The sequence below is a fragment of the Parasteatoda tepidariorum genome, chromosome 11 (assembly GCF_982258835.1).
Source record: "Parasteatoda tepidariorum strain Cologne lab strain chromosome 11, Ptep-v5.0, whole genome shotgun sequence".
NCBI lineage: Eukaryota > Metazoa > Arthropoda > Arachnida > Araneae > Theridiidae > Parasteatoda > Parasteatoda tepidariorum.
The window spans coordinates 48,335,950-48,362,355 of record NC_141765.1 but is presented as its reverse complement, the minus strand read 5'-3'; the positions used below and the strand labels follow the sequence as shown (position 1 = coordinate 48,362,355).

The window sequence follows — 26,406 nt, the reverse complement described above, 5'->3', positions numbered from 1 at the left end:
CTAATTCCATTCTTAGTTAGCTTAAATGAGATGTTGATTTGAAGTGAATTTTAAACAACCTCAAAATAAGCTTAGGTATAAATAAAATGACTTCATATACTTCAATAAATACCTCACTCTCGTTAGTTGAAATAAGATAAAAAAAATTTATACCTCAAAAATACCTCTTTTGTTACAAGTGTAAGAAAATAAACCTGGTATACCTTAAAAATCACCTTATCAGTCTGGTTGATTTGAAGTGAATTTTAAACAACCTCAAAACAAGCTGAAGTATGTATAAATCAACCTCGTACACCTTAATTACAACCTTTACGAAGTATAATTTTTATTGCTTTCTTCTCTGCAGCCTTAAATATACCACAAAACAACCTTTATACCCCAAAAATACCTCAAATCAACCTTAAATATACCTTAAATTTTCGTAAGGGTAGGAATGTACTACGATATTTTCCCTTTTCTTAATATTTTTCCTTTTTATTTTGTAAAACAATTTTTTAAAATTTCCGTGATGCTTTTCTTTAGAACTATGTTTAATATAGTTTTCAGTTCCATATAGTTTTTCAACTTAAAAGATTTTAATCTACATGAAAATCAAGAGAAAATCTAATGTACTTCCCACCTCTACGACTCTCCACACGCTAATGGGGAAAGCATGTGAAGTCTTGCCATAGGTAGAGAGTTCTGCTCTACGCCACCTGCAGCCACCTTTTTATTGTTTGCATTTACTAAACACCATCCATTCAAGCGTTGCAGTCCTATTATTATTATAAGATTAGAGGCAAAGAAATCTCAACCTGTCCAAAGTTTAAAAGTCCTATCTATAAACTACGTTTCTTAATCACCGTCAGATTACGCAGTGATACTTTAAGTGCCATTCAAACTGTATTCGTTTATTTGTGAAATATCGATCACATATGTGAATTGCATGCAGTAAGAAAACTCCATTAAGAGCCATTTACACTGGAAGCGATTTCTTTCAAAACGAGAACCTGATTGGCTAGTTCACCGGTATATATATTTTTCACCAATCCGGTTCTCCTTTTCTTGTGGGGGGGGGATGGCGGGAATGTGTTTAGTGTGAATGTGCATTTAGAATAGAGAAATTGTAATTTTCCTGTCTCTCAGCCGTTCATTCCACGCATAACCTAAAAATGAACAGAAATAAGCATCTGCTGAGAGTGGTTTAGGCTTTTAAGAATTATTTAAAAGTGAAATAGCCGATAACTTTAGTATTTCCGATTGATTTATTTCAATATTTATATTATCTTTCACTTATTTTGAGCTAAAGGTAACTGTTGGTTCTTTTTTCATGTATGTAAAATTGTATAATAATAAATATATGTGTCATATTAATGATGAGAGTGAAATTTACAGTGGTCAGGAAATCAAAATTTTGGGTATATTTCAGTATATATATATATATTTCCTAAAAATTTTATTATGTTCGAAGATGATTGTCTCAATCTCTGTTATAGGCTTCAGATCATAACAATTTTCTTTTGTCTAATGTTATAATGGCCATTGTTACTTAAATGAAAAAAATTATAGTTTTGATATATCAGTAGATTATTAATTCATCACAAACACAGTCTACAATATATATTTACTATAACCTTCCATCATAAAATTTCTCCATTATAAAAAAAATGGAGTATACTTCATTATACACCTTATGCTTTTTGAAAAATATATTTGAAATTATTATTTAAGTGCAAACTGAAAGTCTAAAAATTTTGGTAACAATCACCACTTTATAGCTCCCTAAAATATAGACAAAATGTAAATTGGAGAGATTATAGTCTACTATTAAGGTTATTTTTTGTTATAAGGGTAATTCAATATTAAATCAATTAATTAAAAAAAATTAGATAAGTAATTTTTGGCATAATTGTAAAAACCTACTTTTGATTTGAAAAATACTGACATGTTAATTTTTTTTTTTTACCCATTTCATTTGCTTTATGTGTTATTTTCAATTTATATGTAATTTTTTTCTTCCTTATTTTAGTAATATTTAAATAGCTGTAACTCAAAAACTTTTTATGCGCAAGCTCAATTGTGAGTCATTTCACTCAGTTTTTAATAACATTTCAAAAGATATATGCATAGCTAAGTCACTTTAAAAATAATTTATACTTTGTCGAAAGATTAAATTTTTAAAATATTAAAAATCAAAATTTTAAATATTTCTAAAAAAATATTTTTATTTTATTTTTAGTAATGTGTGCCATATTTCAAGGTGGTAACCTTATGGGATCATGAAAAAAAAAAGTTTTTAATTTTAACAATGACTTATCATGTAAAAAAAAAAAAAACATATACTACAGTGTAACGTCCCATATCCGGATGTTCCTTTTCCGGAAGGGTCGATTTCCCGGACACTTTTTAACAATCAAAATAAACAAACATTTCTTCATCTTCCCCTCTCCTTTAAAAAAAAAAAAAAAAAGGAAGTCTTTTGACAGGTTTTTCCCCTTCTCAGCTTCTAGAGATCTATGCATTGAACCCATAAATCAACAGAAAAGAGAACAGAAGATCTACTAAGACCATGAGGCTCCTCCTCTGGAATGCAGGAAAAGGGGGGGGGGTTGTTTTCAAAAGAGCACAACTGAGTCCCCTCCCTCCCCCTTCTTTCCTATGCAGCTGGCTAGTAAAAGAGGCATTTCCTGGAACCTTTTTGAATGTTAAAGTGGAGGGGCAATCCCCTTTAGTCACACAAGAAAAAATAAAGAGAACCCAATTAGCATGCCACGCCTTTATGCTTGATTGATAGCCAATGATGGGAGAGAAAATAAGAATTTGTCACTACCCCGCCCTCAACTTGAATGACAAGAAGGAAATGAATTTTTCTTCTCCACCTACCCACCTTATGGGTGGGTGATCGTGTAAAGCTAAGGGTGGTGGCGCTAGTGGTAAAATTGCTCTTTCAAGACTTCCGGGTTACTGCTTCCGATATATTTTTATGCCGCAGATTGAAAAAACGCGCCATCATATTATTGCATCATATCTTTTGCAGTATTTCACATGTACCGAGTTTTTTCTTTCAGCCTTTAAACTTCGGCATTATCATATTAATGTTATAATCATTAGAATATTTTCTAATTAGGCTAACTTAAAAAGATATTTTTGGCGACATTTTATTCAAATATAGCCAAATAAGGGATAAAATACAAAACATGGCAAACCTTAAGAATTATTCACAATGAGATATTAACTTTCCAAAATTTTTTTTGACCTTACGACCTCTGAGAATCAATACATTTCTGAAAGCTCTTATGAATGATACAATTATGTTCAGATTTGAACCCAAATTGCAATAACAAAGCTGCATAGAATATTAGGCTTGTTCACACATCGCCTCGTAGTCATAACATAAGCGGAGGGATACACCGGAAATCTTCTAAATTTCTTCCGGTTTAAGGACGCTTGTTATTGTTTACATTAGACCACCCATCCATTGAATGACGGGAATTTCCCCTTCTTGCTTGAATCGTTCTAGTTTAAAATGGTGGAGAGAGCAATTAATATTTTCATAACTGGGAATTTTTTTCGTTTTCTATATTTATTTTTAGAATAGCAATAATTATTTTTTTCTAATATTTTATTTATGATTGATTAGATATCATTCTAATACTAAAACATTATTGCCCGAAAAATAATGTTTATTTATTTTCTGCTCCTTAGATTCAGATCATTTTAAGCTTTGTTTACCTTGGAGGTCAATTTTACGGAAAAATCAAATATAAGGACTTCTGAAAGTCCCGCCGATTCCGGATACGCGACTTTCCACTGTATTTCAAAGATGGTTTGTCTACAAAACTAAAATATTCATGTATCTGTATGATTTATTTTAGCTTTGAACTAGATAAACACTTTTTTAAAAAAAAATTCAGAAAAATTTCAATTATGAGCTTTTTTTTTAAATCTAATTATTTTTTTCCGACAAAGAAACATTTTTAGAAATGACTATCATGTGGGCTATATATATATATATCTTATGAAATTTAAATTAATGCTATTAAACTTATTAGCTATATTATTTATGCTATTTGAAACTGAATAAAATGGCATAAAATTTAGCATCCTAGGTTAAATAATTTAAAAGCTACAGCAGCTTAATCTAAAATAGTAAGTTTTCAAAATTTAAACAATTTGTATTTCAGAAGCAAATTTTTCAAATTATTTGAAATGTAGACTTTTTATTTATTATGGAAGCTCGACTTATAGACAAAAATAAACTAATACGAAGACCTGAATTGTTGACTATTGGTCGATTTGATGTGGAATTCAGTATTTTAAAGAGTGTAAATAGAATATGATGTGAAACATTTAGTTTGGTTATTTATGTGAGTTTCGTCGTGTGAGTATTGTACTACTGTCACAAAAACTTTTCTAGAATGAAATTGAGATTTGGATTTTCTGGAAAATTTTGAAATAGAAAATATTCTTCCTGTAATAAGGAAGAAAAAAATTACTATAGATTGAAATTGTGATTTAAAAATTCTTGATTGTGTTTAAAGCAGTGAACTTAATATATAATTCTTCATTAACTAATATGCATGTTTATTAAATTAATTAAAAAATATCATATTGAGGAACTAAAAGGAATGTATTAATTTACCAAATTGATCTATGAATATCTAAAATGGAAACAAAATATGCACTGAAGTAACTGCATTCAGTACATTTAAACTTTGTCCCTTAGAGTACCTTTTTTTAATTTACCTAACTTTTCGCTTCTTTCTCTAACATTTGGTCCCTAAAGCCCCTTTTTTTACAAAAAATGTATCAAATGACCAACATGTGCTGTGCCAATTTTCTTTTGTCAAACAGGAGATGAGGCATTTCTTCTATATTTTCCAGTTGAAGAAATAGGTGTTGATTAAGTGAATTCTTGCAAAACTAATTTCCAGTGCAATTCGATATTGGTCTAACGCAAAGGACAAAATTGTACATACAAACTTTTTACTTAGGCTTCTGGCAAAATTGTGCATGGTCGAATCATAGTAGCATTATCAAATGTGAATGCTAAACTTGCCCCTTAAAACTATGCTAATAAGTTTAGATGTCCCAAATGTTATTAAAGCAGTCTATTGATAAACGTGAGTCTTCTGGCTGTTCGAGAGAAGTCATTGATTGACAACGGATCATACAGTTTATACAAAGTTCATAATGCCTTTCAAAAAAGATCAGAAGCCATAGGTGACAAAGTGACATGGCTGTTTTTTTTTTTAGGACTGGCCAGCAAGACGAAGATTTTTTTAAATTATAGAAGGAGTTGAATATTAAAATTTCTAGATTTATGAAATATTTCTTATTTAGATGGCTGACTCTGGGACCACTGCTGCAAGAATTATTGTATAATTGGCAGTAGTCATTATAAAATTTTTTCCTTTGTATGCTAAATACATTCAGCTACAACCTGGCCGTATCAAAGCATTGCAAAACTTTTAAAATCTGACCTTAAAGTTAAAATTAATTTTACTGTAAATTTGAAATTTTTTTTTCTTCAAATTATTTTAAACTTTTTCAAAATGAAGTACCAATGGTACATAACTTGTTTGATGAAGCAAAAGAATTGCTTTTAAAACATGGGTGCATACCTGCAATTCTTAGGAATTTGAACTGCAAAGTTCAATTGGCGAGGAAGAAGATAAATTATTGCTATTAACAAAAATAAATTGCTGCTTGGAGCGGTGTAATGAATTATTTAAGGCGAAGGAAAGAGATGAAAATCAATTTTATATGGTTTCTTAGGAATTTTATGTGGCAGGATGCTCATACAGTTAAAAATATGCGGGACTACTTTATTCAAACTTCTATGTTTGGATAAAGATAATTTTAAGTTTTCTTCCAGTAAGTCTCAAACTATTGCAAAGCTTTACCATTTACCGTAGACATTTTCTGCTTTCTGGATGTATGAAGAATTTTGAAATTCGAAAGCTAAAATATTCTATCGACTATTATAAGTAAAAAATTATTCTGTCAAAAGAACAACTAATGAACTTAAATTATACAATATATATATTATATAAACTAATGAATAACTGTTGTTGATCAAGTAGTGAAGGCCATGTTAGCCTTGTCACTTGACACTGTTGCAATTGAATTGGTACTTAGTCCCTATTACGTTGAATTAATTTTGTTAGCATCTAATGCTGACCTAAGTTACAAGAACTACATAGAAAATTTGAAGCAAATCAATGAAAGAAAGATATAAAAAATTAAAATTGAATCAGCTGCAGACACAGGGTTGCAAAAAACCCAGGTTTTTGTAGAAAACCCAAACCCGGGTGGGTTTTATTGGGTTTTTCATGTTTTTATGGGGGGTTTTTTCAAAAGAGAGGGCAGGTATAAGTACCTTATTTTAAAAAAGCTTATTTTAATATTAATAATGAAGTTTGATTTTATAAATTGACTTCATATAAATAATTAATACAAATAAATTGATGTGAAGGTCTGAAAAAAGTTTCTTCTGACATCACGATGCAAAATGTTATATGTACTCACATACATCACACATTTGAAACGTATTTTAACACAGAATTTCTTTTTATTTATATTTTAATCATAAAAAATATTTGAGGAAATTTTTTTTATTTGCATAGAAAGCGAATCAATGGCCATACAGTCAAATCTAGTCAGCAAGGTGACTCTCCAGTCTCCAACACAATTAGTTTCTTTACTAAAGGTTAATTTTTTTTAGGCTAAACTACATATATATTTCAATAGAATAGCTCTTTAATATAGCAGAGGATAAAAAAAGAAATCAATCTTAGAAAAACCCAGTAAAACCCACTTTAGGGTGGGTTTTTCAGAGTGGGTTTTACCCAGTAAAACCCGGGCGGGTTTTATTTAGCAGATGGGTTTTTTGCAACCCTGACTGCAGAATTAAAAAAAAACTTGTTCTGGTCTTAAATTAGATTTAAAAAAATTTTTTTTAATCTAAACTACTAATAAATAGAGTGTGGTTATTAAGTCTATAATAATTTTAAGTCAAATTTGACAAATGTTTAATAATATACCTTAATTTCTATTTGCCTTTTTCTGTTTATTTTTGCAAAAATTTTAGTAACCTTAATACAAAAGCATGGTTTTTGGCATTACTTATCAAGTTTCAACAGGTCTTGAGTAGTTGCAAGTCAGTGTCCATTCATCACTTTTATTAGGTGTATCTATGTTATGAATATTGAATATCACTATATCCATAGCTGCTAAATTTTAAGTGTTTTGCATAAAAGTTTTTTTTTTTTGCTTTTAAATTGGTAGTAAAATTTATGCTTCCTATTTTTTTCTAGGATTTCTAAATTTAATTTAAAATGATTTTTACCACCACTATCTATAATTTTTCAATATTTATAAAATTGCATGATAATATACAGTTTTATTTTTGAACTCTGAGCCAAATAAGACATTACTGAGTATAATTGTAATTCAATTTTTATTTTACTACCTCTTGGGAAAATAATCCTCAGAGAGACTATAAGTTGGCTAGGTTGCTATATGTATATTTTTCCTTTAAAAAAAAAAAAAAAAAACAGCTTTAGAAAAATTAGTTATTTTTGATCCCTTAGTTCCAAGCTACGGAAAAACACCCTGCATATTTCTCACTATGATAGTAGTTAAAAAATAATTATATTAAAATTAATTGAATATTAGAGAAAATAGTTTATTTACTAAATTGCTTTATGAATATCTGAAATAAAAACGTATCTTCCAATTTAACTATATTTCTTCACAAAAAAATGTAAATGAATTTTTATTTTTTTTTTTATTGACTCTGTTGACACGCTTCTTGAAAAGTTAAAAATGTAATATGATCAGTTGGTACAATCACGAATTTGTGGTAAAAAACTAAGTATAATACAATTATGATCGCAATACTTCTACAAATACTTTTCTAATTGTGCCCACACCAAGATTATTTGATGTTGATATCCTAATTTTCTGGGTCTCTTTCAAAACTGGAGAGCATTCGATTTCATAAATAAGAATTCATGCTAAGTGAAAATTTTGTGTTCTTTTACTAGATCATGATCAGTAACAGAATTAGAAAGCATGACATTGGCATTGTTTATTACCTGACAGAATGGAATGAATTTTTTTTTAATATCCATATCTAGTGCTATTTGCATGAGAGGAAGTCCCTTTATAACAGTATAGTGGTGCCACGTCCCATCCACCACTACCTCATTATGTTCCACCACTACCTCACCAAATAAGAGAAATGAGTAATTCATTTTCTGAGAGTGCTTTTTTATTATGAAAAAGGTTGAATTGATTAATTACAAATTATACAATATGACAAATATTATGTGAAACAGAATCGAGCTTTTTTTTTTGTAGGGATTGCAAAGTTAGAATTATGACCTGTAATTTTTGTTTAAATGTTGCAGAAATTGACAAATAAAAGAAAATGTGGAAAGTAAAAATTTTGCCTGTAAATAATATATCAAAAATTGCATCTTTGATATTTAAAATTGATAATTAACATTGTGGGAAATTTTCTAATGGAAATTTTTTTTCTCACTTCTCTAGACTAGCAGACTTGACAAGTGCTTGAATTTCCTACTAATGTCAACTAACAGTTCCAAATGATCAAGTAAAATGTTCAAATCTTTTTTTTTAATTTTACAAACATTTATTTGAAGTTGATTTTTTACATTTCTAAGGGTTATGAATGCAGCCCAATGAAGCAGATATCATTAAAATTTTGATGACTGAGCATCACCATTGATCGTGAGCTTGTCATCCAAATTTATAAATCTGTTACAAATTTGGCATGTTTTAAACATCTAACAAGGCACTTGTGTTTTACTGTATTTTATAATTTTTTTTGCATTTGGCTATTACAAGCTTGTTCACTTGAACTTAGCTTTAATTTTGTGACATTTTTCAGGTTTTAAGTACTGTATTATGACTTCTCTGAAGGAAACATTTTTCGTCTGAACCAGAAATTATCATTGAACATAGCAATGTAAAACATAGCAAAAGTAAATATTTACTTTTCATTCTTTTAACCTTTAAAATTATAAGAATTAACTTTCATTGGCTTTCTTTATTCATTTTAATTAACTTTAATCAACTTTAATTGACTGTTCCTGAGTGGATAGAGGACTAAATCTCTACAACTAGGTTGATGCTAAGTTTATTTAAAGCCGTATATTTGAATCATTATACAATCAAACCTCGATACCTGGAACTTGAAGGGAGAGGAGAAAAAATACGAGATACTGAAAATTCGAATGATCGAAAATCGTATGTTATCGATGGTAGAATAAAGAAAAATGCTCTTAACATACCTTATTTACTATTCCATATTTATTCTAAAAACACTTTTTACACTTTCATTTAAAAAAAGATTCAATTGTTGTTTGCTTTAGGGATATATAAGGAAGTTTGTCTGTAACACTTTCTAAGTGGATTATAGCTTTAAATGTCTCCTCTGACATATTTGGCTGCCTCTTAATAAATCTCCTTACAGTGTCCACTGCAGAAAGTGCTTGTTTGTTAGCAACATTGGGTGTTAAATCTTCGATTTCTTCATCCTCTTCTTCTGATAGTTCATAAGAAGCATTCATTTGAGCGATGATATCATTGTCATCCCACTAACCACACACTGTTACTGCATCATCTACATTTACAAAGTCATGAAATTCCATGTCATCAAGTTTCATGAATCCAGTCAATCTGTCCCAATCATTTTCGGTGTAGTTTTCAGCAGAATTAACGATATTGATTGACTATTTTCGCGATCTTTAATGAATCCAGCCTTCTTGAAGCCATTCCTTATCGTAGAGAAAGACACATCATTCCATGCCACTGACGTCTTTATGACCATTTTATAAAAAAAGTTTATCATTATGAGAATTGGTTTTCTATTCTTAAATTATTATTATTATTTTTTTTTTTTTTGGAAAAAAATCTACACTATTTATGGATAAAAAATAAAAAAAAAGTTATCGAGGGATTAAAAAATTTTTTTTCGTGAAATCGAGGTTCAAGTTAGCGAGGTTTGACTGTATTACTAATGAAAAGGGTACATTTGATTAATCCAGTAGCAAATCATATTTGCTTCATGTAAGGAAAATTTCCTCTAAGTGAAGCTAAGTTTTTTCTTTTCTTTGGTTAGAATTCTTTAGACCTTTCTTACTTTCCATAAAAATGATTGACCAATGTTGCCTCTTTGATCCAGTAATCTGAGAAAAATTATGTTTAGTCTATTGAACACCTTTAAAGTTTTAAGTGATTCAGTTACTGAGACGTAAGATCTTAAGTATTTTTCGGTTTTAATTTTGATGGATATAAAGAAAGCCTAAACAAAATTTCAATTAGATTTGTTGCCAGTAATTGCTCAAAAAACTTTAATACAAACAGCTATGTATTGAACTTTTTCCTACATAAATCTACTGACTCCCGTTTTAATTATGACATGTTGCAGGGCTTAAAATTGTGAATGTGTTGCAACTTAAAAGCAAGCCAGCAGATTTATGTAGGAAAAACTTTTATACATACATAGTTGTTTTTCATTGAGCAGATATTTGGTTCTAGTTAAAAGCCTTGAAAGTTCAAACATAACTTTTCTTGATCTGAAATTCTTAGTCTATCAATAGGTAGAATAATAATATGAGTGTGGATATTAACGATGGATAAAGAGGTTGAGAATTCGCATTTTAAATAGGGACCAGCTTTTAGTATAAAGGAACCCAGATATATGGAAGTCTTAAGGACTCGTAATTTTTAAAAGTCTTGTAGAATTACTGTGTAAGGTCGGTCTAGATGTATAATATGACAGCCAAAAATTCTGTTTGGAAATTTCAAAAAAAAATGTGGGTGTTTTCAGTCTTTTGACATAGAGTGTATATTTGTACATACTGAGCTTGGAAGGCATGTGAGATTTTGAATGATAATATATAAATATGCTTTGATTTCAGTTATATATTAATCCAGCCCTTCATTTGTGTATATTCTTGAAAATGCTTAAATTCAAATTCTTTTATCATTGATTGATCAAATATTTCGAAAATTTTCTTCTATTCTAAAGCATACATTTAATATTTTTGTCATAATTTCTTTCATTCAGTTATTTTGGCATTTTCCCCCTAAGTTTTATTAATGATTTGATTCATTCTGTATTCATTCATGCTACATACTTCTCAGATCTAGATCGACTTGCTGAAAAGCCTAGCTATTTAGCATTGCTGAAAATTAGGCATTACTTTATAATTAAAAAGAAATTTTAATGAAATTTCTTTGCTTTTTTCTTTCATCTGATATAAAATACATAGTTGAAATTAAATTTGAAGCTTCTATCTTTGTGACAAATTTTTATATACAATTAACTATCAATTGGGGTAATAACCCCGATAATTATAAAATGTTAAAATGAAACTTTTTAGTTTTCTATTACTCTTATAAAAAACATGTGGTTTTAATTCGAGACTTCTATCTTGTTTAAAACGTGTGATTTTGCATTATCCTCACCCAACCATGGCCAAGCGCCTCACCTCATTATATAGATCTTAATATGCAAGGTCTCTGCATACGCACACATATATATACAGGTCTTACAAGCCTTTCCTCTGTTTTCTTTTTTTATGTTGGTTACATCTGCAGCATTAACATCTTTTTTTATTAAAGTTTGTTGTTTCAGATTCTTTATCTTGGTTTTTTTTTTATCATATTTTACCATTAATATTCACAAATAGTTTTGAAAACCTCTTGTTTTTGTGTTATTACATGGTGCGTAGCATTTTTAAAAAGTGCTTAAAAGTGTTTATTTTCGATTTTCGTTTTTTAAAAGCCCTTAAAGGTGCTTTTTTCATTGAGTGTTTTTAAAAAGTGCTTAATTTTTCCTTTTCCGAAATCAGTTTTTTCTTTGCCATTTCGATTTTCTTACCATGTCGACTGGTTAGGCAAAAGCGTGCTTTTTACATTGTTCTTTTTAACGTTTTCACAATTCATTCAACCACAATCTATTAGGGTGTACCATCAGTCCATAGCTTATGAAAGTGCCAATCATTTTATAAATTTGTTGAAATGCTTAGGAGTCCACATGTGCCTCTACTGAGTTGGGTTCGGTGATATTATTGCACTCTCATTTGCAACTCTGCTACATTTTTCAAGATATTCTCAATATCAGGCTTCATTTTTCACCCTCTGATATCGAACCGAAAAATCTCTCGAGTATTTTATTATGGCTAATATAATCAAGAAAAGGGTTCTTTGTCAGAAACTAGTTATTTTATCATGATCATGTAAAGTCTTTGAAATTTATTTTGCATTTTGTTATTGTATATAGTGCTTAAAAATATTTTTTGAGTGTTTAAAAAGTACTTAAAAGGTGCTTATTTTTTTGTTAAAAGATTTGGCTACGCACCCTGTATTAGAGTGGGGCATTTTCTGTGAGTTGCACAGTAAAACGTGTATCTTTTAGTATTTTAAATACATCTGTTAATGGAGGTTTTGTTTTTTACACATAAGATTTGAAATTTTGTCCTTTTAAAATACTCAATTAGTTCGTTGAAATTAATATATTTTATATGATTTCATTTTCTTCAGTTTAGCTTAGTTTAAATAGCTATTTTTTATAAATAGTTTTGAAATGCCTTTTGATTAATGTACACAGAGATATATTTAAAGGTTGTCCCAGGATTATTGGTGCAAACTTTAAGGGAAGGTAAGGAACATCACAAGGATTCAGATTTGCATAGCAACCCATGATTGGAAACATCTTCGTTTGCTGCTAGGTGATGTTGTTTATAAGATGGATTGCAGAGCTCATTCTAGGCAGGGTAAACAGAGCGCAGCACCCTGCTGCCCTTTTAGTCAAAAGAATTCACCCTGTTGCCCCTGAAGTAAATTAGTGCCCTGATGTAATAGACTCCATACCCTTTTTGCCCTTTCTTTCCTGAACCCTTCTTTCCTTTTTCATCCAACCCTTCTTTACTTTTCCCCCAAACTCTACAATGGATTTCATGAACTGTTATTTTTAACTCTTTTTATTTAGTTTGTCATTGCTGTCAATACATAGATTTATATGGGAAAGGAAAAATAGCCATCACAACCCATTGTTTCACTTGTCTTTGAAAGTTTGCAGTTACTTCCACTATCATTAAATCATAATTATTATTAATCATTTTAATTATTTAATCATAACTACAGACACTTAAAAACATACATTTATTATTTTATTAATATATGCATGCATTTTAAATAAATTACTAAGCTAATTAGCTCATTAACTCGATATATATGTTAATTTATTAATGAAAATAAGTAATTAATGATTGCTTTGCTACTCTCAGTTAAGTTTAAAAAAAATTATTTTACTGATTGACAATGCTTTTTAATAGAACGTGAAATTATTGCCTTTTTAGAATAATAATGCCCATTTTTTAAACTTTTGCACCCTGCCCTTTTTTCTGCCTAGAATGAGCTCTGTGGATTGGACGTGGTAGACAGGCTCTCTGATAACCATGCTCTCCTGATTTAAGCAACATGGATTTCTTTCTTTGGGATGCACTAAAAAAATGCTGTGAACACAACGCTTGTGGATTCCAAAATGGATCTGGTTGCAAGAATCATCTATGCTGCTGCCAATATCCAACAAAATCCAGGTGTATTTGAGCGAATCCACTAATCCAGGATCCAACGGGTGTTACACATGAACCGCTGGCTATGGTAGAAACTTTGAACATCTTTTGTGATATTTTCACATATCTATTAGAGCAGCACATGCAATATCTTTGACCAATAAATATTTCAGATGATCTCAGTCTTGTGTCTCTTTGTTTCTTGTACCTGTCTTAATACACTCAAATGACTATGGATTGCTATGCAATTCTGAATCTTTGTGATGACCCCTACCTTCCCTTAAAAATATCCCAATAATCCTGAAAGACATTGTATATATATATATATATATATATATATATATGTAACATAAAAAGCTTCAATTAATCTTTTTGTGTTAGTTTCTCTGCTATAAAACTTCTTCCTAATTAATTATTCTATTTGAAATACTTTCTCACACTTTTAAAAGCCACATCCTGTTCTTAAATCTATTTTTGGCTCAAGTATGCATTTAATTAAGAGCAGGACATTTTTCCCTTTGCTCTTGTGTGGGAAACGTTCGATCTATTTCATAAACCAATAGCAACTACTAAGAGTTCCCTCTGTCCCTAAATCAAGACATATTACGGATTTTACTTTGCAAGATTTTCCCTAACATATAACCAAGGAGCGCAACTTTTCATGTGCACTTTTACACATTCTCATGACTGCTCTTGTCTAATAATTAATAAATAAATTTTGTACCCTCCTTCCCGACCTATGACCTGTTTTAATCCTTCCACTCGGCAACGACGTTATAAGTCGCCAGGATTGAACGGTCGGGAAGGGGTACAGTTCGTATGGTACATTAAAGATATTTAATATCTCATGTGAAATTAAATAAATCATCTTCGGAAGAGGGTACATCAAAAATATGGAATAACTTCAAATCATTTGTTCAAATGAACAGCTGGTAAATAAGCAGTCAAATTCTTCTTCAACTTAAGGCAATAATTAATTCACCCAGTATCTTAATCAAAAAAATAAACTCTTCAAAACTTTTTGTTTATTATAAATTATACCTACGCACAGTGGAACTAAACGATCATCCGTTTTCCATGTCTATGCTGCATATTTTGTCTACGTTCCTGAGACTACTAGAAAGCTGAGCTTCAATTTCCTTCCTTGGACTAAAAAGAATAACTGCATCGAATTCCTGATAATTAAAATGTTTTATTGAAACTATCCCTTTGAGAAAGCGTTGATTTTGCCACTCTTAAGTGCTGAGCTGGATCTTATCGTCGATGAATAATTGTTCTCACACCCACGATGGTCTACTTAAATATTCGACATTCAAAAGAAAAATAAGCTTCAATTTCTCCGTCACTATTGGTGTTAATTTACGATTCATCTTAATGAAGAAACAAATTTTTTCCCTAGCAGCTCACGTCTTTGGTTTTGGAATTGTGTTTACGGAATTTCAACGCATTCCCATCTCTGTTGTGGTTTTCAAAATATCTCGGACTAATTCGAACTTTTTCAGGTATCCTTTGAGTTAAAGTTTTTTACATTTCTCATAAATCAATTTCTTAAATGATTATGATTTTAATTTTTTCCCATATTTGATGTTTCAAAGTGAAACTACTTTTTATATATTGATAGTATTTACTGTTGAAATTTTTATTTCTTTACATTTTTATTTTCAGTTAATTGATTTATTTGATTGAAAAGTGTTTCGAGAAATTATTTTCATATTGTTTTATGTGTTACAGCTTCTATGATTTTTTGAGTAGTAGAAATTATATTTTTGTTTTACAGTGATTAGGATTTAAATGAAAATGCCATTTAAATTTTTTTTTCTCTTCATAATGCAACTGCAGTAATTATTGAAATTTAATTTAGATATATGAATGCAATTTCGGTGTGGCAAAAGTTAAAAGCAAGAAATGTTAAAACTCACACAAATAATTAGGAAAAATGAATAAAATATTTGTTTTTAGAATTTGAATTGAAATGTGAAACCAGACATTAATGCTTTAGTTCAACGATGGTAATTAGTTCATAGCTCAGCTCTAGCTCAGATATGTCCATAAATAAACAAAGTTTCTTTATTTCTGAACTTTAATTCCAGCATACAGAAAGGAAAATGATCAAACACAAATTGAAAAATTTAGTAACCAAATACACTTCAAAAACACGTTTAAAATAGAAATGAAAATATTTGAATTCCCTAACAATTGTGACAAATTAAATTACCAATTAAGATCTCTGCACAAGAATTACTTTTAAAAAAAATATCCGAGCTAAAATTTTAAAAAAAAAAAAAAATTATGTCCAAAAAGAAAGAATGAAAGATATAAATAAAAAAATAAAAGGTAATTTGCAAATAAACCAAACTTGCACTTCAGATTAAAAATAAGGAAAATAGCTAGATCAGTCAAAAATTAAAAACTGATTTACCTTAATACCATATTAAATTTGAAAGCTTGTTTTGGATTTCAATTGGTGATTGTTGTTAAACAGGTTGTAATGCAAGATCTGAGAAGACTGATCATCTTTTCTGATTATAAAAGCAATTTGTCTTTACATTTTTCCTGAAATCCGGGTTAATAATTGCAATAAAAATACCAAGAAAGAAAATAAAAGTACAAATAAATAAATATAAAGAAAGTAGAAATAAAAGAAATGTAAAAGAAAGAAAAGAAAAATAAGAGAGAAAAAGAAAAGAAAGTAGAAAGAAAAATAAGAGAGAAAAGGAAAAGAAAAAATGTTATAGAAGGCAAATTTTGGACATAAAGAAAAAAAAAAAAAATTCCGGATATTTTGCTATAAAAGTGATAAATATGAAAGGTAAATAAAGTGAAATAAAGACAATACTGAAGTATTGGTCTTCAGAATAACAACCACTGTGAGATTTTTTATTTTATTTTGTTTTCAAACAAGGTAAACAATACTCAAATCTAATTTCAGATTGAAATTTTTCCTGTAAAACTGTATTTTGCATTTTGTGTTTTACATTTTAAATTACACATTTTTAACAAATTTTTATAAATTTTTGTCATCATGATTGAAGAGTTAACTTAAATAGTGTTTTTATGAAGAATACTTCTTATAGTGAAATAGCTGTGTTGTGATTTTTAAACAAGAGACTTTTGAAACTGAAAAAACTGTTAGTCAAAAAAACTGTTGAAAATGAAAATTTTAAATTTGCTGATGATGCTACTACAGAATTTTAATTATGTTAAAATTTTTACAATGAGAACATATGTAAATGTTTTATAATTTATATTACTTTTATATATTGTTACCATTACAAATTTGGTTATTTTATTTGTACTTCTACCATAGGGAAGATTTTGCAAATGGATAATTTCAAAATTTTTGGATTCTAATTAAACATTATTGGCGAGGGGGGATGTAACATAAAAAGCTTCAATTAATCTTTTTGTGTTAGTTTCTCTGCTATAAAACTTCTTCCTAATTAATTATTCTATTTGAAATACTTTCTCACACTTTTAAAAGCCACATCCTGTTCTTAAATCTATTTTTGGCTCAAGTATGCATTTAATTAAGAGCAGGACATTTTTCCCTTTGCTCTTGTGTGGGAAACGTTCGATCTATTTCATAAACCAATAGCAACTACTAAGAGTTCCCTCTGTCCCTAAATCAAGACATATTACGGATTTTACTTTGCAAGATTTTCCCTAACATATAACCAAGGAGCGCAACTTTTCATGTGCACTTTTACACTGCTCTTGTCTAATAATTAATAAATAAATTTTGTACCCTCCTTCCCGACCTATGACCTGTTTTAATCCTTCCACTCGGCAACGACGTTATATATATATATATATATATATATATATATATATATATATATATATATATATATATATATATATATGTATGTATGTAGATGGTTTTTGAAATATTTTTCCTCTTATCTCTTTATTTCTGACTTATTCTCATCTTTATCTTTCAGTGATCTTATACTTAACTTTAGATTAGAAAATATACAAAATTCAAACCAATCATTTTTAAAGAATCCTTGAATTTTAATTTTGAAATAGAGTGTGAACTCTGTACACCTTTCTTCTTTTTAACCATGTTCTTAATTTGGCCAGTTCTGTTTTCCCTGGCTGTATGGGATTGTGTGTAGAGATAGCCCTTCGAACCTGATGCCCGATTCATCGCCCCATTTTTCTCAATTATATCTGACTTGTTCTCATTAGTTGAGTAGGGTTGTATGGGCTGTGAGCAGGGACACCCTTTCAAAGGTGTACAGGGACACCCTGTACACCTTTCTTCTTTTTAACAATGTTCTTAATTTGGCTAGTTTTGTTTTCCCTGGCTGTATGGGATTGTGTGTAGAGATAGCCCTTCGAACCTGATGCCCGATTCATCGCCCCATTTTTCTCAATTATATCTGACTTGTTCTCATTAGCTGAGTAGGGTTGTATGGGCTGTGAGCAGGGACATCCCCTACAGCCCTGAACCTTAACGCATGCCCTCCACATTCTTATTTGTTTCTGGCTTATTCTCGCTGCCAGAGTAGGGTTGCAGGGCTCTGTGAGGAGTCAGCCTCTACAACCCTATCCCCTTACTCATCACTGCATTACTCTCAATCATACCTGTCTTGTTCTGACTGGTGCTGGAAACATTACTCCAACTCTCGCGTTTACTCACCACCAGCACTTTCTCAATTATATCTTGTTAATTCTCACTAGCTAAGTGTATAAAAATAATAGGCTATGTGTAAAGACAATCCCTGGTACCTTACACCTGTAAGTAATCTCAACCATTTTCTCAGTTACTCCAAGTTCGCTCTCACTAGCTGAATATGGTTATATTAGTTCTGTGTAGAGACAGCTTCTCTAACCCTATGCCTTTACTCAACTCGATCACATTTTCGTTCTATTATATGGAAAATAAACATTATGACTTTTCATCCTGCCTAAAATTAGTCAAATTATAAAAATTGCATGAAAACTAGTTATTATTTTTTGCTTACAACATATGAAAAGAAATCCTGCTTCTCTCTAACAGAATATTTCATATTGTTATTTTAGATCAGGCTTTTTTAAGCTCCACTACATGAATACTTAATTAGTTGGTAATTAACCTTTAGTTCAAGGTTAAAAAAAAAACTTTTATTGGTGGTTACCTTATATTGGTTATAGTAGTTAGTATACCAACTCCTTTGATATTTCATGAAATTAATGTATGAACTGACTGGGACCTCGTAAAAAAGGATTTATAGTGATAATCTGTGGTCAAATTAACTGGTATTGAATCTTTCTTTCTACATATACAATTAGCTACACAGCACTCTAACAAATTAAATGATATACATATTACCAACAAAAATATTAACTTATGTTATTGAACAAGGCTATAATAATAAATTTATTATTTCATTGATTTTTAGATTAAAATGGTGAATAATGTGCCTTAATTTTATTCTATTTTCAGGTACTCTTTCTTAAAAAGGAGAAAAAGAAGTAGTCAAGATATGATTCTCATTTGTAGAATCTGATAAAATTATTAGCCACTAGATGGTGTCTTATATTGAAAATGTAACACAGAGCCACTAGATGGCGTCTCATAATGTAAATGTAATATAGATTGGTTTAAGAATTCAATGAAGGCAGATGTAAGCCTAATGTACCAACAGAAATTTTTGTTATTGTTTGAAATGAGAGCTCAGATAAAGCAGAAAAAATTAGAAGGCTCTATAAACTACCAAATAAAAAGTTTGAAACAATTTTGTAATTAGAAGTAGGGATATAACGAATATTCGGCCGCAGCCCTTTTGCTGAATATTTGGCGAAATATGCGGCTAAATGTTCAGACAAATATTCCTTAAAGTATTTTTTGGAAAAGTACTTTCGACAAAGTTTTATTGGGAGGAATTTGAACAAATTTAATAAAGCATAATCTATAATCGTATCTTTTACTATCCATTATTAAAAATAGTTTTTTACACATATTGTCCAAGTTCTAAAACATGTTAATTTATATTTTGACAAATGAAAAAGCAAAACTTGAAGAATTGAAACTAGATCACTTTATACTTAACATTAAGTTTTGTACAACTGATTTTTATTTTAATAGCATTCAGGCAAGTCTGTTTCTTAATTTTTTCAACACTTTTTTCTTTTATTTTTTTTTTAAGAATTTAGAATTTTTTAGTTTTAATTATAGCACAGCATTTTAACAGAGCATTTCTTATGAACTTAATTCTTTTATTGTCACTTTTTTCCTGTAGGATAAGACAGATTACTGGTAAAAGTGTGATTCTCAATGTTAAAGTTATTTCATAACTAAGAAATTTTTTTTCTCTGTTTTACTTTTTTTTTTTTGTTTGTTAGAGTTTATAAAGAGTGTTTCAAATAAACTTGATTCTTTTATGGTCCTTTTTCTGAACATGTGAGAAAGTCTTATTGAGATTTTTAACATTCAAATTTTTTGTTTAAGCATTAAGAACTATTTTTGTTTTGGTTTCTATCTAGCTTTTTCTTTTTAAAAAACATTTGTTTTCATAATCGTTTTTCTTATGACGTGCCAATGAAGATGGTACTATTAGACTTTATTCTTCACTTTTTTTTAAATATGGAAAATTGGAAAACTGAGATATTTAGCTTTAAAATTTTCTTTCAAAAATTAAGATCGATTTTTATTTTTTTTTCTGTTTTGTTTTTGTACATAATCCTTTTTATGGGCATCTTGATAATAACATTGCATTTTGTAGTTTTATTATTTTTTTTTTAAATAGCTGTTACTTAGTTTTTTTATTTACCTTAAATATTTCTAATTATCTTAATATCTAATTATCTCTATTATCTTAAATATTTTTATTATAGTTTTTCCCCTTTTCCTCATACCAATAACATAGTTAAGTTTCTTTTGATTATTTTTCAATAATTACTAAACTTATGTGCGTATAAAATAATTTATACTTATTTGTGTGTTATATATATATCCCTATGAAAGAAGTAAATGTCACCCTATGAAGAAAAGAAAACCAGTAACAGGGTTTATTTCTAGTTTACGTTTGTATGTTAAGCTCTGCAAATATTACCTATTTGAATGTTTTCTTAAAATTTCCAATTATTATTAACGTGTTTTGTTTTCATAGATGGCAGCACTTAAATGTAATTTGCTTCATTTATTTTCTACTTTATAACAGTTTTTGTTAACTGTTTGATTAGTGTATCTAATTTTAACACGTTTTTTTTATTTTACTTGATATTGGTATGTTTGTTTTCTGTTTTTTCTTTTTTCATAGTAAACTCAATTAATATTTCATTTTTTAAAAAAATTTTAAGAGGCATAGACATATTATAAAGAGTGATTTTTATCTCAGAATAATTATTCTTTATTTTGAAATGTCTCTTTCGCTATCGTAAAGGAATGCATCCTGCTGAGAACCTTAACTTTTTTCCATCAATTTTTATTATTTTTCTAATTATATTATGTTTTTTTCTCTTTCTCTCTCCTCTTTATGTGTATATATATATATATATATATATATATATATATACACACACATATATACAATATTATATACAATATAAATAAATAATCATTCATAATATTTATTAATAATATTTTTATTTTATTTTTAAAGTTGCTATTCGGCCGATTTTTTGGCCAAATATTCGGCGAAATCACTATTTGTTACATCCCTAGTTAGAAGCATAAAAAAATATTATTGACCTTTGAAATTAAAATAAATGTTTAAAAAATATTTTTTACATTTTAAAAAAATTTCTATTTTAATGGGTCTATTCATAAATTGTGTTAATAAAAGTAAAATTAAACCTTTACCAAGTTTTAATAATTCATATACATGGTTCTTTCTCAGAAAAAGCGAAAATTCTACCACTTATTTTTTTAAATTAAGTTTATTCTCAATTTTAAGAGAAAGCTAAGCTTAAATGTTGACACTATTATTGTTCAAAATGATACAACAACCTAAATCCCAGGTTTCAAAAAAAAAATAATTTGCATTTTCGGCGAGCATCAATACAAGATTATTCCTTTATATCTGAACTCAAAATTACTTTTTATCCATAGTTAGGTGCTATGAAGCGATTTCTTATAGTTAGTACCTCGGTTATGATTGCAGTTTTATTACAATAACTGGTAAAATCTTGTGGTTTGCATAACTGAAAAGGCTCAGAAATGGACCTTGCTAGAATACTATAACCTTTGAATCGAGGTGTCCTATGAATCCAATAATTCTCACGTAACTGAAATTTAAAAGCAAGTCCCTTAAGTACATTTTTATTCTTTAATTTTTCCATATTTGACTTGAGCTACGACGTGATTATTCCGGGTAGTCTACTTGCATAACCAATATTTTATGAAATCGCTAGCAATCTTTTCTAAATCTTTCGGAGTAAATTTTTTTTCATCCTCCTTATTTTTCTTTTTTGAACAAAAATATACACATATATTTTCTGACCGGGCAATAAAAAATTTACCTATAACTTATTATTCGCAAACAAATATCAATAAAAACAATAAAGAATATATATTCAATAACAAAAATAGAAAAAAGTTTAGAAAGAGGGAGAATTAAATCTTAAGTAAAAAACAAATCCAATAAACTTTCAAAAGTATAATAACAAATAAGTAGTCATATTAAGTGTCTAAAAATTACAGGTACCTTTTTTTTTTACCTTCACATTCTAAATTTTAGCTACTCTATTGAAAAGTAAAATATTTCATTATAGTGGATTACTTCAATCCTGTCTTCTCAGTCATTAAAGTAGCTCCAAAATTTTTAGCTGCAACCAAGCATTACAGTGGTCTGAGATGACCTATTCAAGAATTATTGCTAAACTAGATAGAGATAATTAGAAAAATCAGCTTTTAAATTTATCAAACTATTTGCAAAAACAACTTTTCCATTGAAACCACTTCATATAAAAACTCTAGGCAGATTTCTGTTATAGCAACTTAATTTTTAATTTTATGTTGTTTTTTAATGTGCCTATATACTTTCTAATAAATTTACAAACCAAGTTTTTTTTTAATATTTCAAGTTTCAAACACCAAACAATATGGATCAACCATCTGAACAATCGCAATCGATGTGTGTACAAATTGCGAAAAATATTTGAATGATTTCATACTTAGTAACGCTTCTCTTAAATATATATATTAGCATTTAGCGTTTTATTTAACAAGATTCTTTAATATTTTTAACTATGCAATTTATTAGTCATTTAGTGAATAATACACAACCAGTTGAGCAGCAATCATAGCTTAATCAGAATTACAGAAAATGCAGTTAGGCGAGTTCATCAAATTAAAACGAAACAAAGACAATCGAATCGTATCCATTCAAAAGTTTTAACATTGCTACAGTAGCAGCACGAGGTAAATCCAGGACACAGGGATATTTACTAAACAATCTCCAGGACTTATTTTTGGCATTCTGACGGGAACACTCGCTACAAAACAATAGTCTAAAAACTCTCTTGATCCCTAATCTTTCGCAGGTGCGGGTCTCTACTAAACTTGTGAACAATACCAGTATATTTTTTGCTAGAAATTTTGCATACTCGCTACTGCAAAGCCCACAATATAAAGGTACGCATTGGAAAGCAACATTTCTTCACCAGTAACTTTAGCTTTGTACTCTTATTTCCCTGGTTGATTGACAACACTTGAAGATCCGAGATAGAATCTCAGAATATTGCAACTCTCTCTAAAGTTAAAAATACAAATTTTTTTTCCTTACCAACTTAAAAGGATGTCAAATATTTGTGTTATGATTCAGTTAAAATTCTTTTGTCCACATCTTTCTATGGTCCTGAACAGTATTCAAATTATTTAAAAACGGGTAAGCTTAAAGTATGATCGCGGTGTTTAAGGAAAAAAATAACATTGAAAATGCAAGACATATTTATTTATTTCACAGTTTATGCTTTCTTTTTAATGCGAATTGTTGTATTGAAAATCGAAACTTGTGTGCCAGCTGAATCCCACCACTGCTAAATCATGGGTTTCCAACGTGTTTCAACTGCAATACAATATTAACTGCGTGGTAGATTTCACGACCAAAAAATCTATTTTGATTTTGACATTAGTATAGTTTATAAAAACATATTCATTATTATTTAAAACGCAGCAAAATTTTAGGTTTCCAAAGTGAGGGATATCATTAGTTGAATTAGATTTTATATACCAATAAAACCACGTAAATAATAAAGGTAATCTATAAAAATGCAATTGATATATTTAATCAGAAATTTACTGTGGATATTTCAACGAAAATATCCTTGATTAAAAAAAATATTTATATCGACTCAGGTTTAGGTCAGGGCCCATAATGTGAAAACAACTCGCTTAAATCGTTCTTTGTCTATTGCTTGAAACATAAAGCGACAAAAAATTTAAATACATTTGTTTAACGTTCTTGGAGGTCAAGGTTGCTTTTGAATAGGATTTACTTTCATTTCTCGTCCATGGAAAACTTGCTCTATTTTTAGATTCTCCTTTCCTTCCATCGTTATCTTAAGAGTGATTTATAATGAACTTGCCTAACGGGATGTTCTGTTGAATATACTGTCCTGATAAATTAAACAAGGCCCAACTCTAACTTTTTTCTGAAGGTTTTATTGTAGCATTTCCGAATCTTGAAAACAATTTACCATTTAACGACACCAAGGAGCTTTATATCTTATGTAGTACTGAGTTTATTCAATTTTATATTTGCCCTCTTCATTACTTTCCTCTCTTGAATCCGATTTTTTTTTTCTTTCTCTCTTTTCCACAATTCTCCTCTTTACTCCTTTTTTTTACGTCTAAAATGGTAGCAGTTTTATACCCATTGACATCCGCAAAGGAAAAGAGGATGCACTTGCAATCTGTTGGAATCCAGTAAATTATAATTTGCTTTTAAATGCTATTAATAATTTTATGTTGCACTTGCGACGCTTTAGAAACCAATGAATTAAAAATATATTTTGCTTTTAAATATTATTAATATTTTTGTGTTAAGTAAGTAAAAATATTGCTAAAGATCAATCTTATTGAATCTTCTCCGTTTTATGAACTAAGCACTAAGTGGTATTTTTTGATTTAATGCTTTATTAACTCTTGTCAGGCCTGTCTTGACACATACTTCTGATGCTTGGACAATGACAAAACTGGAGGAAAATTGTATCGCAATATTTGAGCGAGATTTTGCGCAGTATACTTGGTGGTGTAATTGAAGACAATAACTGGAGAAGGAGATTTAACTCTGAAGTATGCAAGATTTATAAACAACCCGATATTATTAAATACTTAAAAATGATTTGGATGGCCGACGTGATTCGAATGAGTGATGACAATACAATAAAAAAGATACTGCTTTTTAGACCCACTAGAACAAGAAAGCAGGGATGGCCGCGGTTGAGATGGGCTGACTTGTTGAAGTCTGATTTTCTTGCAAATTACCATTTAGTCTTTGTTTGATAGAATATGTAGGAAAAAAACTCATTAAATCTTAGAATTCTTTTTTTGGTGTGTGTGTCGTACTATATTGAATTTAAGGGATTTAAATAGGGCATAACTTATCTTATGTTTTAAATGTTAAATATTTAAATTTTGATCGAATTGATTTCAAATCAGATATTGAGATTTCTTATAAAAATTTCTAATGTGAACTTTTAAAAATATTCTGCAGAAATTTAAAAAAGAAAACATGCATGTTTTTTTTAAACATGAATATTTTCTTTTATTTCATTCCCCTTGAGAAAATTTCTACGCGTCCCCTTGTTAAAACAGATAATTGCTTTGGAAATGTGTTCGAAAAAATAAATAAAATTTTAAAAACTTTTTTTCACGTGTGTTGCAAGTTTACATTTAAACATCCGTTAACAGGAATCAAGAGGATCTATTGTTGCGATTGTTTATATAAAAAAAAAATGCAATTAATCCAAATTGGATCGATCGACCCTCAACAAAAAAATTTCGAAATCTAATTCTTCCTTAAAGATGCTAAAGGAGAAACATCCAAACATTTAGAATTCTATTCACAAATTTTGTGTGACACATTTATTTAATAACTTTCTCCAAGGTCAAATTTCTGTCAAAAAGGAGGCTTCCCCGGAACTGGGTCATCACGTATGTGGCTCCAAGCCTAGAGAAAGTAAGTGGGCGTTTTCATCGTACCCGTAAGGGTTGTTGACATGCCCATACAAACAACAACATTTCGTGTTACGCCAGAAAACGAAGACAATATTTCATAACATGGGATAACAGTTTTCCTTTACCAATTATATAATTAGTTGAAAGTGAACTGATACTATAATGTATAATCAGAGTTGTAAGTCCTGAAAAAAAGTTAAAGATGATGATTAAGTTATGTGAGAATTGGTAAGGTATCTTTTCATTTTTTTTAAAAAACAATTTTTTTACAAGATTTTGTATTTAAATAACTATAGAAAAATGGAGTAATAAAAAATTGTATTGTACAAGCACTTTCATGCAGGGGTATTTCATAATTTAACTTTTCCAAATGGCATCATGATATTTAATATTTATTTACAAGATTGACAGAGGAGAAACCTAATTCTATAGTGAATTAAGCGTTTTCTTACAATTTTAACCAGTTAACAACTTTTACAATGATTGTTAGAAACAAAGTTGAATCATTTTTAGACTTAATCGAACTTAGTGAAAAATTGCTTTCGTAATTTCAAGTCGCAGTTCTTTTTTTTAAAAATATACTTTTTTTATTGTTCCAAAACTTATTGCTTAACTGATACCATAATCTATAATCAGAGCTATAAGGGATTGTTAAAAAAATAAAGATCATGATAAAATTGGGAATAAGTTCTGTGAGGTATT

General features: G+C 29.2%; 2 protein-coding genes and 1 long non-coding RNA gene across 7 annotated transcripts in view; 2 read left to right on the top strand and 1 right to left on the bottom strand.

The window, feature by feature from the left end:
- Nucleotides 1–26,406, bottom strand: part of LOC107439178 (MFS-type transporter SLC18B1) — an 83,037-nt gene that overhangs the window by 51,739 nt on the left and 4,892 nt on the right. The gene's annotated exons all lie outside the window — the stretch shown is intronic.
- LOC107439179 (uncharacterized) lies at nt 1,117–19,501 on the top strand. Of its 2 annotated transcripts, none has more exons than XR_001583494.4 (4): nt 1,117–1,288; nt 8,539–8,602; nt 8,900–8,993; nt 19,027–19,501. It is a non-coding gene; the product is annotated as an uncharacterized LOC107439179 (long non-coding RNA). The 2 variants fall into 2 exon arrangements; XR_015430112.1 differs by lacking the exon at nt 19,027–19,501 and adding an exon at nt 13,433–13,777 and having other exon boundaries at nt 1,122–1,288.
- Nucleotides 25,700–26,406, top strand: part of LOC107439180 (uncharacterized) — a 63,969-nt gene continuing 63,262 nt past the window's right edge. For 2 of the 4 annotated variants that reach the window (XR_011638160.2, XM_071187350.2), the window contains exon 1: nt 25,700–25,932. The gene's annotated coding sequence lies outside the window, so the exon portion shown is untranslated. The remainder of the gene's footprint in view (nt 25,933–26,406) is intronic. The other 2 variants (XM_071187352.2, XR_015430111.1) reach the window with 2 other exon arrangements.